The following is a 16,642-nucleotide window of genomic DNA, read 5'->3' as shown; positions in this document are numbered from 1 at the left end:
AAGTACTAATTGCTGATTCCCGGTAATTGGTGTGACAGTTCTCGTTACAAGATGCGGATGAGTATATAATAGGGTTTCAATGAATAAATATAATGATTTATCAGAATGATTTAATCCAAGAAGCAACGAGGTTGCTGGTACGTCTGCTGGTAATGTGGTGGAATATAAAAAAATTTCTCCGGTATCAAAAGGGTAATTGTATATATATCAGAATTATAGTAAGACTACTTCAAATGAAAAGTCGAAGTTGACTTACTGGAGCTGTGACAAAATTGACTACTTTGAAAAGGAATTGCAAAGTTATTTTTGCTAATAAATGTCAAAGGATCTGACGCGGCTACGTGTTAAATTTTTACTCAGTTGCCGAGAGTTTCTCAGGTGCATAACTATATGCATCAATCTTTTCTTCCGTAGATGAAGTGCGGTTGGTTCATCCTATCGATTGAGGCGTTTTCAAGAATCTTGAAAGGTTTGAACGCAAATTGTAATCGTCAAGATACAAATGAGGTTTAAGGTGAAATCAAGTGGCAAACTTGAAGACTTGTTTAGTTTCATATGTTATAATCAATATTTTAATTCATTTTAATTGTCCACTGTTGGTAGTCCTCAGTTGATTAGTCTACAGTTAGCTAGGAACAGTTAGCGTGGATTCTTAACAAAATTTTTCTCATAGTTAATTTGTTTGTTTGTAACAAATTTTATTTTGTCCAATGTTTTCTTCATTATGCCACTTGTTGGATTCTGAGAAGTAAAAATCCAAATTTGAAATTTGAATGGAAATGGTTATTCTGTGGTGAACGAATATGTATATATGTGTATTTGAGCAGTGTTGTTAATGACTACTGAATCTGAATTGAAGAATGTACAGTGTAACTTATTAATGTGAAATCTTAAATATTCCTCGAGTATTACCTACCCGTTAAAATATTTTCATCATTAACAGTCTGTACGAAAGAATTTTTAATCACAATCTTTATAAAAATATATATATACACATATATTTTCTTCAGATGTAATTATGGATTTAATGAGTCAATATAATATTAGACTCATTTGATTTTCGGTTTGAGCTAGAATAAGTAATCTCTAAAATTATTAGGATCCACATATTCTTCGCAAAATATTGATGAAGTTATGGTCCAATACTTCATCGTTAATTGCTGTTGGTACTCCTTGGTATCTATGGTACGTATGATGTTGAAGTTCGTGGAACAGATTGTGAAATTGAGGCTTGAGATGCGGATGTTGTTGTTGGTGATGTTGTTGATGTCGGTAATGTTGTTGAAGCTGGTACATTTTGCACCATACTTTTCACGGCTACAACTCGGGTGCGAAGCTCGTTGACTTCTTCTATTATTCCGGGATGATTGTCGGTCAGAATGAGCGGATGAATGAGGTTTAGAATTTTTAGATAAAATATAATCATGGCGAGATACTCTGGAAATGAGAGAGAAAATGGTGTCTCGAACAGGTTCGCCGGTAAACGCTTCAGGTTCATTGTCAAGAGGTGAATTCGGTTGGCGGAAGGGATCGCCTTCTCCGCGTCTCCATTGATTAAGTCGACTACGAACCCATCAGATGAATTGATAATGGTTGATTGGTTGATTCATGCCGATGACACTGTTTTCGGAGCTTAGGCGAACATCTATGTCGGAATAGCTGTCGGAATAATTATCGGAATAGCTATCGGAATAGCTATCGGAATCTGAGGGACTCGAACTGGTTGCAGGATTCATCTCGTACGATTAGATGAAGGATTTTCGATAAGAAATAGATTATAGGATGTAGATTAGTACCCTGCAATACATAATTTACATATGCATATATAATACTAAAATCCCACAAGTTACGGAGAAATCTACGGATGCTGTCAGGCAAAGGTAACAATAATAGATATGCTAAGATATGGATTAACAGATACGCTAATATATGAATTTGTCTATACACTATTCATGCAATCAAAGCAGTAAAATGTGTCTAGACTAAGAATAATGAGTAAGTGATTTCCTAAGGATGATAAGCAGATGATTTTCGACAAAAATGATAAGCAAAACTTTTAACATGCAGACACGGTCGAAGTCCAGACTCACTGATGCATCTAAACAACTATCTGTTAGACATACCAATGCAAGACCTGGTTCGCTAAGACCACCGCTCTGATACCAACTGTGAAGACCTGTCCTAATCCATCCGGACGAAGCCCATATCGATTATAAACGATTCACAACAGTTGATTACATTGCGAGGTACTTGACCTCTATATGATACATTTTACAAACATTGCATTCATTTTTGAAAAGACAATCTTTCATTACATCAAAAGTTGACGGCATGCATACCATTTCAAAATATATCTATCTATAATTGACTTAATAATAATCTTGATTAACTCAACGACTTGAATGCAACGTCTTTTGAAATATGTCATGAATGACTCCAAGTAATATCTCTAAAATGAGCAAATGCACAGCGGAAGATTTCTTTCGTACCTGAGAATAAACATGCTTTCAAGTGTCAACCAAAAGGTTGGTGAGTTCATTAGTTTATCAAAAATAATCATTTCCATCATTTTAATAGACCACAAGATTTCATATTTCCATTTCTCATAAACATACGTCCTATACATAGAGATAAAAATATCATTCATATGGATTGAACACCTGGTAATCGACATTCACAATATATATATATATATATATATATATATATATATATATAAGAATATCCCCATCATTCCGGGATCCTCCTTCGGACATGATATAAATTTCGAAGTACTATAGCATCCGGTACTTTGGATGGGGCTTGTTGGGCCCGATAGATCTATCTTTAGAGTTCGCGTCAATTAGGGTGTCTGTTCCCTAATTCTTAGATTACCAGACTAAATAAAAAGGGGCATATTCGATTTCGATTATTCAACCATATAATGTAGTTTTGATTACTTGTGTCTATTCCGTAAAACATTTATAAAAGCGCATGCATCCTCAGTCCCAAAAATATATATTGCAAAAGCATTTAAAAAGGGAATAATGAAACTCACGCATATAAATATTGTAAAAAACAGTTAATAAAGCATTTGCATGTATTCTCAGCCCAAAAATGTAATGAGTAAAAAGGGAGCAAATGAAACTCACTATACTGTATTTTGTAGTAAAATACATATGACGACATTGAACAATGCAGGGTTAGCCTCGGATTCACGAACCTATATCATTTATATGTATATTAACACACATAATTGAAATAGAGCAAATTTAAGTATTATTCCTAGTGATATAATTATTATATTTAATAATTTATAGGTTTCCTTAGTAATTTAGTTAGATATATTTATTTTATTTATTTTAGATAGATAATTATTATTTATTATAAAAATACTAATAGAGTTATGTTATATCTATTAAATATATTTTTATATAGTTAATATTTATTTGTTATAATATTAATAATAGGAATAACATTAATAATAATGATACTTATAATAATAACAATAATAATAATAATAATAATAATAATAATAATAATAATAATAATAATAATAATAATAATGATAATATTAATAATGATGTTAATATTGATAAAAGTGATAATAATGATAAAATATATAAAATTTTTAATAACGATAGTAATAATAGTAATAAAATAATAATAATATAAATGTTAAATAAATAAAAAAATGTAAATTTTAATAAAGATAATAACTTTACTATAAAGGTTAAGTTTTAATAAAAATTACAGTTTTAATAATAATGATAACTTTGATAATTGTAGTTATAATGCTAATTTTAATAGAAATGATAATAATAATAATAATTCTAATAAAAATGATAATTTTTGTAAAAGTGATAATGATAATAATTCTTAATAATAATAATACTTATTAATGATAATCATATTGATAATAATAAAGGTATTATTGACAATAATACTTATGTTAACCATAATAATAATAATGATAATAATATTTATAAAAATGATAGTAATCTTAATACTAGTGATAATAATGATCATATTATGAGTATTAGGGATAATATCAGTTAATCATAATAACAACATTAATAATAATAATAATAATAATAATAATAATAATAATAATAATAATAATAATAATAATAATAATAATAATAATAATAATAATAATAATAATAATAATAATAATAATAATAATAATAGAAATGAAAGTAAGAGTGTATACCCCTTTAAAAGCCTTTTCTAAAAAAATTGCTCCCTGCGACACTCGAACCCCTGACCTCTCGCTTGACACAACCACACCCAAACCACCCCACTGTCTCATTTCATCTGTCTAAATCCAGAACCGAATTTACTTAAACTTCCTATTCTGTTTCCCCTTTTCTTCATCTCCGGCCCAATCATTTAAAAACCGAAGCCCAACATAAAATAAGAACATAGTCCAACAACGATTTCGGCCCAAGCAAAAAAAAAAAAAAAAGGAGCATGTAGCCCAAGAAAACGAATAGATGGATTTAATCAGAATTAAGTCATCGAAGTTTTTAATCGCAATTGGGGGAAAGTAGGGTTAGTGTGTGTCGGCTAAAAGGGAAGTAAAGAACACGCACTAGCAGTTTCAATTCATTATTGAAAGGACCCGTTCATATACATTATAAACGATTCACAATAGTTGATTACATTGCGAGGTATTTGACCTCTATATGATACATTTTACAAACATTGCATTCATTTTTAAAAGACAATCTTTCTTTACATCAAAAATTGACAGGCATGCATACCATTTCATAATATCCACTATCCAACTATAAATTGATTTAATAATAGTTTTTGATGAACTCAATAACTCGAATGCAACGTTCTTCGAAATATGCTATGAAAGACTCCAAGTAATATCTTTAAAATGAGCAAATGCATAGCGGAAGATTTCTTTAACACCTGAGAATAAACATGCTTTAAAGTGTCAACCAAAAGGTTGGTGAGTTCATTAGTTTATCATAATCATTTATTTCCATCATTTTAATAGACCACAAGAATTTCATTTCCAGTTCTCATAAATATACGTCCCATGCATAGAGACAAAAAAAATAATCATTCATATGGTGAACACCTGGTAACCGACATTAACTAGATACATATAAGAATATCCCCTATCATTCCGGGATCCTCCTTCGGACATGATATAATTTCAAAGTACTAAAGCATCCGGTACTTTGGATGGGGTTTGTTAGGCCCAATAGATCTATCTTTAGGATTCGCGTCAATTAGGGTGTCTGTTCCCTAATTCTTAGATTACCAGACTTAATAAAAAGGGGCATATTCGATTTCGATAATTCAACCATAGAATGTAGTTTCACGTACTTGTGTCTATTTTGTAAATCATTTATAAAACCTGCATGTATTCTCATCCCAAAAATATTAGATTTTAAAAGTGGGACTATAACTCACGCATATAAATATTGTAAAAACAGTTAATAAAGCATTTGCATGTATTCTCAGCTCAAAAATGTAATGAGTAAAAAGGGAATCAAATGAAACTCACGCATATAAATATTGTAAAACAGTTAATAAAGCATTTGCATGTATTCTCAGTCTCAAAAAAATGTAAAGAGTAAAAGGGAATCAAATGAACTCACGCATATAAATATTGTAAAACAGTTATTAAAACAGTGCATGTATTCTCAGCCCAAAAATGTAATGAGTAAAAGGGAGCAAATGAAACTCACCATACTGTATTTCGTAGTAAAAATACATATAACATCATTGAACAAGTGTAAGGTTGGCCTTGGATTCACGAACCTAAATTATTCATATATATAGTTATGTATTTGTCAATATTTGTCTAATACATTAAGTTAAGTCATAGTGTACCACAACCCTAATGCTCGAGTCTAATATGCAAAGGTCGACAAACTTAGTTTGACTCAAAATGATTTACAAAATTTAAAAATGATTATTATATAATTTTATATATCGTCGTTTTATATTTTTAAAAATATTTATAAAAGATTTAATAGAGTAGATTATATAATTCATTTATTAATAAATACAATTTTATATTAAAGTATACTTTTATATATCTTAAGTATTAAAATTTATAAAGTGCACTTAGTATCATAAAAATATTATGATAGATTCTATTGAGGTAATTACATAATTTGTATTACACATTTTTTTTTATTTGATAAAATAGCATTGATAATAATAATAAGTAACAGTCGTGTTATTTTGTAATAATAATTATTATTATTTTATTAATAAAAATCAATATTTATATTTACTAAAAAAATGATATTATGGTAAAATGATAATTATAATTATGATATCTTTAATATTTACGATACTTTTAATAATAATACTAGTAATGATAAAAATAATAAGAACGATAATTTTATCTACATCAATAACTTTAAATTTCATCATGATACTCATACTCATTATTTCCTAATACATTTGTTGATAGTTCTTAAATCGTCTTTTATATCGCGTTCATTTTAATGATAATAATAGTAATCATAATAATTAAATGTTAGTGTTACTAGTTTTAATTATAATACTAATAATAATAATTGTCATGATAATAATAATACTAATAATCTATTTTAACGATAATAATAATAATAATACTAATTATAACTTTTAATGATAATAAATGAGTAATAATAAAAATAACAATTTTTAAGGATGATACTTTTAACAGATAATGATAATAATAATGATAATAATAATAATAATAATAATAATAATATTTAAATAAAATTTAGAACGACGATAATGACGACGATAATAATAATCATTTTTACACAATTTCAAATGGCTATAACTTCTAATTCGTTCATCGGAACGATTCGACATCTAAAGGAAAAGTTCTTAATTTTTCGCTAGCTTTCCAACGACATGCATATCTTATATCTTATCTCATCCCTAGTATAACAACCTTTAAGATTCAACATAACCTATCTAAGAGCAATATCAAATATACAAGCATGCACAATCCTATTTTCTCGAGCACTAGTCAGGGATACACTATTAGTATATAAAAATTAAATTAGGAGTACTCACTTATCAATATTGAGATTCAATATTGCAGGAAAGGTACGTAAACACAACGGAGACGATAAACACTAGATTGACCTCATGAGCATACCCAATGATTCATACCCATAACCTCCATAGCTATAACCCATAATTTCCTTAGCCATATCCTACTCATAAAACCCGTTTTGAAAATAGCTTGTTCATGACCTCGTCGTAATATTTTATGTATATCTAATAATAATAATAATACTCTTAACCATAAGATTAATATTAATATTAATCTTAATAATAATAATAATAATAATAATAATAATAATAATAATAATAATAATAATAATATTTATAATTATATAAATATATGTATGTGAGAGAGAAATGGTTCGAGAGAATAAGTGAAATGCATCAACAACCAAAAATCGTTGAACTTTATACAAATTTTGGCCTACCACACCTCATAAATCTTAGACAGCTGGTAACCACTTTTTTTTTTCTTTTTTTTTTTTTTTTTTATGCCGACACTTCTTTTACCAAGTATAAACACATGTTACGTAATGTAATTTGATATATTAAAATATATATTATATTTAATCTTTAGAATTAATTAAATATTATATTATATTTACGTGCGTGGTAAAAATATAATTTTTACAAAAATGACACGGACGTGGTCTCACGACTCATGTACCACTTTCGGTTTTTCGGGCGCACTTTCGTACGTTTAGAAAACTAGCCTTTTACGTTACGTGACGTGTACCTTTTACAAAAATTAGACTTACTTATCAATAATTTATCTTTATAAAAATATCACTTATAAAATTTAGCGTTGTGGTCATTTATTTTATAAAATCAAAGTCTCGTTGCTTATCAAAATATTTTATTTTAAATTAAACGTTTTGTGACATGTACCTTTATTAATAGGTAGACTTAAATTAATTAAAAACTAACCCACTCAAGATGTAACTTAATCTTTTGAGTGTTTTGGTCATTTCTTTTTATAAATCGACGTCTCGTTATATAACAAAATATATATTTAATCTTATTAGTTTGAATCAAAACGTTTTATGACTAAAATAAAATATATGTACATTTAAAATTTATAAACTTATACATAATACATATGTTTGAAATATTTATTTAATAATATAATATTTCACTTTTCAAAATTAATTATATTTCAAAGACCAATATATATATATATATAACATTAAAATCGTGTGAATACAAGATATTGTTATATCACCTAACGGTTATGCTCGAAAACTTAATCTGATATAACTTATTTATGCGCCAACCCTTACTTTAATTTCTCAAAGGCTCTAGTTAAAATATCTAATTATAAATCGAATCAATGAACAAGGGTTACTATCTTTTACCTAACTAATATATCTAATATACATAATCACGTTCTATATACGTTGCAAGTTATTAACCAAGTGTTATGAAATTCAACCCTCCACCAACCTTTGACTAATCCTCGATAAGAACACTGTCGTTCTTGCATGCGTATCATTTCACTAAATTTCCGAATACCGTTAAAAATGTAATAGTCTCTTAAATCATAGTGGACCTTGATAACATTTCTAAATTCATAAAATAGATCTCATAGCTTATATTCATATCAACTAATCCGTTCAATGTTTTATAATATATGTCAATCTAATAAGCACACATGTATATATACATAAATATTTATTTACACATAATTGTTCGTGAATCGTTTGGCATGGTCAAAGGGTATTTAATTAAATGAATATAATTTCAAAACTTTCGAGACTCAATCATTATAGATTTGCTTATCGTGTCGGATATATATAAAGGTTAAAGTTTAAATTTGTTCGGAAATCTCCGGGTCATCACAGTACCTACCCGTTAAAAGAAATTTCGTCCCGAAATTTGATAGAGATCGTCATGGCTAACAGTAAGAGTGTTTTCATGACGTATATGAACTGATAATTAGGGTTTTATCATCATTGATTAATATAGATAAAATGATTTGTTTTTGTGAAGAGCACGAATGAAGCTATCACTTAAGAGTGAAAATGAATAAAAGTAAGTTTGACTTAACCGGTGTCGTAGTCAAGATTGATTTCCTGAATTTAAGGAATTTAGAAGAAATCTTCATATTAAGATTTGATTCTTCGGTAATTAAGGAGATTCAGATCTTCTTTGATTAAACGCGATAATCTGCTTCGATTGCTCTGTCGAAAATTTTCCTATAAATCCACCCTCTCCATTTCCTTACAACTCACACCTTCTATTCTTTCTTCCTCAATTCTTACTTTAAAGTATTCGTTAATATGCTCCATCCCATCCTGATCCTTGATATCCTCTTAACTTGCATATCTGTCATTCTTCTTTTTAATCTGCCACCAGAAGAATCTATTTACTTCTACTATACTCTTGGATTTATAGTGTTTCTAGTTCTCTCATGTCTTTACATTGCTATATGTATCGATATATACGGGTTGTAATTCCCGGGTTGTTGTTAGATTTTACACTTTCCCTTATATTTCGATGTCCCTGCTTCTGTCTTCTATAGTCATCATCATCTATAGTTAATGATCTCTTCTATTTGCTGCGGTTTATACCCCGAATTTCTATTTCGGAGCTTTGTCCTTTCGTTTCTTCTTCTTGCGATTAAATAGCTCTCGTAATGGTCCGAAATTCGTATGTATGGATTTCAGAAGGAATATAGTAATTGTTCTAAGAAGGAAAGGGCAATGGTAAATCCTGATTTGTTAAATTACCATAATACCCTGGAAAAGACCGAATCATCAAGAAATAGTTCCTTGATATGTTTAGAGATTAAGTAGAATGTAAGAGTCGTGTAAATGGTACATGATGACGGTATGTTCTGTGAATCCTCACGTCCATTAGAAACTCAGCATGAATTACTGTAATATAATGACGTTGATCAAGTGTCATTATATTATACTAACCCATGCATCAGTTCCCAACACTACTTCAAAAACATTCATATTTGAATTTTTCAGAATTTAGAAACTAACACAGTTTCTTTTATGTTGCAGATATTACGGAGAGATAAATGATCTCATATAAGAATAGTTGTGATAATATTTCCAGAAATATGGAGAATATGTATAATGGAAGATACGAAGATACCTTATAATATTTAAGGTAAGATGATGATGAAGAATATCTGTCTGTGAAGGTTTATAATAAGGAGTAAGGTGTTTGCTAACAAGTTCAGCAGGCACTGAATCATTTGGATCCTTTGAAAGCAGGTTCAGTCCTTGTGATTTATCCACAGCCTCCTTCATACTTTGCTCAATTCGTTTCCAGTTCCAAATATTCTCTTTTTCTGAGCTTTACCAACTCACTATCTTCTATCATCAAACTTTTGGTCGTTCAGACCATCTACCATTTTTATGTTTCCTCTGCATTTAATGCTATAATATCTAAATCACTGATTATCAATCTGAGGTGTATTCAGAAGAATTGTGTTTTAGATGATTAAACGATGGTGATAATATGGTGGAATATGAAAGGTTTTCCAGTAATAATGACGAAAGGGCAACGTATTTATCGGAGTTATAATAAGACTGATCCGGCTGAGAAGTCGAAGTTGACTTGTTGGAGCTGTGACAAAATTGGCTAATTTGAAAAGGAATCGAAATGTTGTTTTTGCTAATAAATGCTAAAGAATTTGACGTGGGCACGGGTTAACTACGACTTTGGTTTCGAGAGCTTTTCAGGTACAAAACTTCGAATAATGTGTGGTTGGATCATCATCTCGATTGTTCATTATTTGAAGTGTCTTTCGGAATTTAGAAGGGTTTTAAATGCAGATTGTCATAGTCAATATCCAGATGGTGAAATCTTCCTGAATCTCGAATGATTTTCATATTCCTCTAAGTGTTACGATTAAAAGTGATGTTCTATCACAGTTTTGAAGTCAAAGTATAGCTTGGAAAAAAAAAATATAAGGATCTAAGAGTGATGATTTCGGTTGTATCTCGAGTTGAATTCTGAAATTCCCAAAATCAGAATATGTAATTAGATTCGAATGAATATGATTGTTTTGATTTCTATAGAAGAATGTATATTGGTATAGTTGATGATTGTCGAATCAGAATTGAAGAACGTAACATATTAATTGTGATTTTATATATTTCTCGGGTATTACCTACCCGTTAAAAAATTTTCACAAATAATATTTTGAACAAGAATTTTTTTTTTTTTTTTATAATCTTTATGAAAATATATGTGGGTATATTTTCTTCAAATGTAATACAGATTCAATGAGTTTACATCATACCAAGCTCATTTGATTTTTCGACTTGAATTAGAAAGGAATTTTCTCTAAAACATTAGAGATTACATAATCTTCACGGAGTATTTCACTAATGCAATCAATACTTTAATATTTATTTTTATTGATATTCCTCAGTGAATGATGTTGACGCTGGGATAATTCTTGCGAACTTTGCAATGTACGATTGATGTTTTCTAGGAAGTTTCGAGTGCATCGAAGATGAAAGTGTATAATCAAACATGTTATTGAATGATACACTTGATTTATTATGAAATAAAATTCATTGAGTTGAAGCAGAGATTGTGGTTAACAATGATTAAATTGTTAACGAAGAATGTACATCATAGCATATTAGTAATATGAATTAACCGGATAGTTAAGTTCCATACATAATAGCTTAGTACAGAAAGATTTATTATGGTTAAAATTTTTTTATAAATATATAGCATATACATATAAATTCTTCGGAGGAATTGAGTTAATACTTCATAACTCGTTGATACAATATACTCGTTATTAATTCGTAATGGTTTCCCACAGTGATTCTTGAACTGGCGGGGCTTGTGAGGTTGGAGGTGCTGACGATTCTAACAATATTGACAGCACTGACTGTGTTGGTGAGGCTAAGGGTACTGCTGATGCTGTTGGTAAAACAAGTCTAGCTTGTACTTTACGCACCCTTCTTATCAGGGCTTCTACTCTTCCTTTTTATCATTTCTGTCCACTCATCTGATTTATGGTTAAAGCTGAAGTATATAATCCTTATGTCTTTAGAGATTACATAATCACCGCAGAATGTTTCTCTGATGAAGTTATGAATCAATACTTCATCATTTATTGTTGTTAGTACTCCTTGGTATTTATGGTGCGTGTGACATTGATATCCGAGGTACAGATTGGGATATTGAGGTGTGAGATGCGGATGTGATTGTTGGTGGTGGTAATGACCCTGTTGATGTTAATAATGGTGGTTGATGTTGATGCAGGTGATGTTGCTGGTGCTTTTAGTATTGAGGCTTGTGATGTGGATGTTACTGGCGGTACTGGTTACGATGCTGGTGCTGCTGATGGTGTTTGTAACCTTCGCACCATATTCTCCAAAGCCACTACCCGAGCGCGAAGCTCGTTGACTTTTTCTATTACACCGGGATGGTCAGCAGTTCGGACGAGCGGATAGATATAATTTAGAATTTGGTGTAGTATATAATCGTGACGAGATACTCTGGAGATGAGAGAGAAAATGGTTTCTCGAACAGGTTCGCCGGTAAGTGCCTCAGGTTCATCACCAAGAGGGCAATTTGGTGGATGGAAGGGATCACCTTCTTCTTGTCGCCAATGATTGAGGAGGTTGCGAACCCATCCCCATTTCATCCAGAATAGATGATGGCTGATTGGTTGATCCATTCCGGTCACACTGTTGTCAGAGCTCGAATGAAACTCCATATCGGAAAAGCTGTCGTACTCTGAGGAATTTGAACTGGTTGAGGGATCCATCTCGTATGATCAAAGGAATGAATTTTTGATATGAAATAGATTATAGGAGTTAGGTTTGGTATTCTTCAATACATAGTTTACATATGTATATATATTACCAAAATTCCATAAATTACGGAGGAAAAGATGTCAGTCAAAGTTCACAATAACAGATGTGCCAGGATAAGATTTTGTCTATACACTATTATGCAATAAACGCAAGAAAACGCGTATAGATTTAAGAATGATAAGCAGGTAATTTCCTACAGATGATAAGTAGATGATTTTTGACACGAAATGATAAGCAAAACTTTTGATATGCATACACGGTCGAAGTCCAGACTCACTAATGCATCCTAACGACTTATCAGTTAGACACACTAATGCAGACCTGGTTCGCTAAGACCACCGCTCTGATACCAACTGAAAGGACCCGTTCATATACATTATAAACGATTCACAATAGTTGATTACATTGCGAGGTATTTGACCTCTATATGATACATTTTACAAACATTGCATTCGTTTTTAAAAGACAATCTTTCTTTACATCAAAAATTGACAGGCATGCATACCATTTCATAATATCCACTATCCAACTATAAATTGATTTAATAATAGTTTTTGATGAACTCAATGACTCGAATGCAACGTTCTTCGAAATATGCTATGAAAGACTCCAAGTAATATCTTTAAAATGAGCAAATGCACAGCGGAAGATTTCTTTAACACCTGAGAATAAACATGCTTTAAAGTGTCAACCAAAAGGTTGGTGAGTTCATTAGTTTATCATAATCATTTATTTCCATCATTTTAATAGACCACAAGAATTTCATTTCCAGTTCTCATAAATATACGTCCCATGCATAGAGACAAAAAAATAATCATTCATATGGTGAACACCTGGTAACCGACATTAACTAGATACATATAAGAATATCCCCTATCATTCCGGGATCCTCCTTCGGACATGATATAATTTCGAAGTACTAAAGCATCCGGTACTTTGGATGGGGTTTGTTAGGCCCAATAGATCTATCTTTAGGATTCGCGTCAATTAGGGTGTCTGTTCCCTAATTCTTAGATTACCAGACTTAATAAAAAGGGGCATATTCGATTTCGATAATTCAACCATAGAATGTAGTTTCACGTACTTGTGTCTATTTTGTAAATCATTTATAAAACCTGCATGTATTCTCATCCCAAAAATATTAGATTTTAAAAGTGGGACTATAACTCACGCATATAAATATTGTAAAACAGTTAATAAAGCATTTGCATGTATTCTCAGCTCAAAAATGTAATGAGTAAAAAGGGAATCAAATGAAACTCACGCATATAAATATTGTAAAACAGTTAATAAAGCATTTGCATGTATTCTCAGTCCCAAAAAAATGTAAAGAGTAAAAGGGAATCAAATGAACTCATGCATATAAATATTGTAAAACAGTTATTAAAACAGTGCATGTATTCTCAGCCCAAAAATGTAATGAGTAAAAGGGAGCAAATGAAACTCACCATACTGTATTTCGTAGTAAAAATACATATAACATCATTGAACAAGTGTAAGGTTGGCCTTGGATTCACGAACCTAAATTATTCATATATATAGTTATGTATTTGTCAATATTTGTCTAATACATTAAGTTAAGTCATAGTGTACCACAACCCTAATGCTCGAGTCTAATATGCAAAGGTCGACAAACTTAGTTTGACTCAAAATGATTTACAAAATTTAAAAATGATTATTATATAATTTTAAATATCGTCGTTTTATATTTTTAAAAATATTTATAAAAGATTTAATAGAGTAGATTATATAATTCATTTATTAATAAATACAATTTTATATTAAAGTATACTTTTATATATCTTAAGTATTAAAATTTATAAAGTGCACTTAGTATCATAAAAATATTATGATAGATTCTATTGAGGTAATTACATAATTTGTATTACACATTTTTTTTTATTTGATAAAATAGCATTGATAATAATAATAAGTAACAGTCGTGTTATTTTGTAATAATAATTATTATTATTTTATTAATAAAAATCAATATTTATATTTACTAAAAAAATGATATTATGGTAAAATGATAATTATAATTATGATATCTTTAATATTTACTATACTTTTAATAATAATACTAGTAATGATAAAAATAATAAGAACGATAATTTTATCTACATCAATAACTTTAAATTTCATCATGATACTCATACTCATTATTTCCTAATACATTTGTTGATAGTTCTTAAATCGTCTTTTATATCGCGTTCATTTTAATGATAATAGTAGTAATCATAATAATTAAATGTTAGTGTTACTAGTTTTAATTATAATACTAATAATAATAATTGTCATGATAATAATAATACTAATAATCTATTTTAACGATAATAATAATAATAATACTAATTATAACTTTTAATGATAATAAATGAGTAATAATAAAAATAACGATTTTTAAGGATGATACTTTTTACAGATAATGATAATAATAATGATGATAATAATAATAATAATAATAATAATAATAATAATAATAATAATAATATTTAAATAAAATTTAGAACGACGATAATGACGACGATAATAATAATCATTTTTACACAATTTCAAATGGCTATAACTTCTAATTCGTTCATCATAACGATTCGACATCTAAAGGAAAAGTTCTTAATTTTTCGCTAGCTTTCCAACGACATGCATATCTTATATCTTATCTCATCCCTAGTAAACAACCTTTAAGATTCAACATAACCTATCTAAGAGCAATATCAAATATACAAGCATGCACAATCCTATTTTCTCGAGCACTAGTCAGGGATACACTATTAGTATATAAAAATTAAATTAGGAGTACTCACTTATCAATATTGAGATTCAATATTGCAGGAAAGGTACGTAAACACAACGGATACGATAAACACTAGATTGACCTCATGAGCATACCCAATGATTCATACCCATAACCTCCATAGCTATAACCCATAATTTCCTTAGCCATATCCTACTCATAAAACCCGTTTTGAAAATAGCTTGTTCATGACCTCGTCGTAATATTTTATGTATATCTAATAATAATAATAATACTCTTAACCATAAGATTAATATTAATATTAATCTTAATAATAATAATAATAATAATAATAATAATAATAATAATAATAATAATAATAATAATAATAATATTTATAATTATATAAATATATGTATGTGAGAGAGAAATGGTTCGAGAGAATAAGTGAAATGCATCAACAACCGAAAATCGTTGAACTTTATACAAATTTTGGCCTACCACACCTCATAGATCTTAGACAGCTGGTAACCACTTTTTTTTTTCTTTTCTTTTTTTTTTTCTTTTTTTTATGCCGACACTTCTTTTACCAAGTATAAACACATGTTACGTAATGTAATTTGATATATTAAAATATATATTATATTTAATCTTTAGAATTAATTAAATATTATATTATATTTACGTGCGTGGTAAAAATATAATTTTTACAAAAATGACACGGACGTGGTCTCACGACTCATGTACCACTTTCGGTTTTTCGGGCGCATTTTCGTACGTTTAGAAAACTAGCCTTTTACGTTACGTGACGTGTACCTTTTACAAAAATTAGACTTACTTATATCAATAATTTATCTTTATAAAAATATCACTTACAAAATTTAGCGTTGTGGTCATTTATTTTATAAAATCAAAGTCTCGTTGCTTATCAAAATATTTTATTTTAAATTAAACGTTTTGTGACATGTACCTTTATTAATAGGTAGACTTAAATTAATTAAAAACTAACCCACTCAAGATGTAACTTAATCTTTTGAGTGTTTTGGTCATTTCCTTTTATAAATCGACGTCTCGTTATATAACAAAA

The sequence above is a fragment of the Rutidosis leptorrhynchoides genome, chromosome 4 (assembly GCF_046630445.1).
Source record: "Rutidosis leptorrhynchoides isolate AG116_Rl617_1_P2 chromosome 4, CSIRO_AGI_Rlap_v1, whole genome shotgun sequence".
In the NCBI taxonomy this organism is placed as follows: Eukaryota; Viridiplantae; Streptophyta; class Magnoliopsida; order Asterales; family Asteraceae; genus Rutidosis; species Rutidosis leptorrhynchoides.
The sequence above is the reverse complement of the archived record's forward strand: the minus strand, read 5'-3'. Positions refer to the sequence as shown.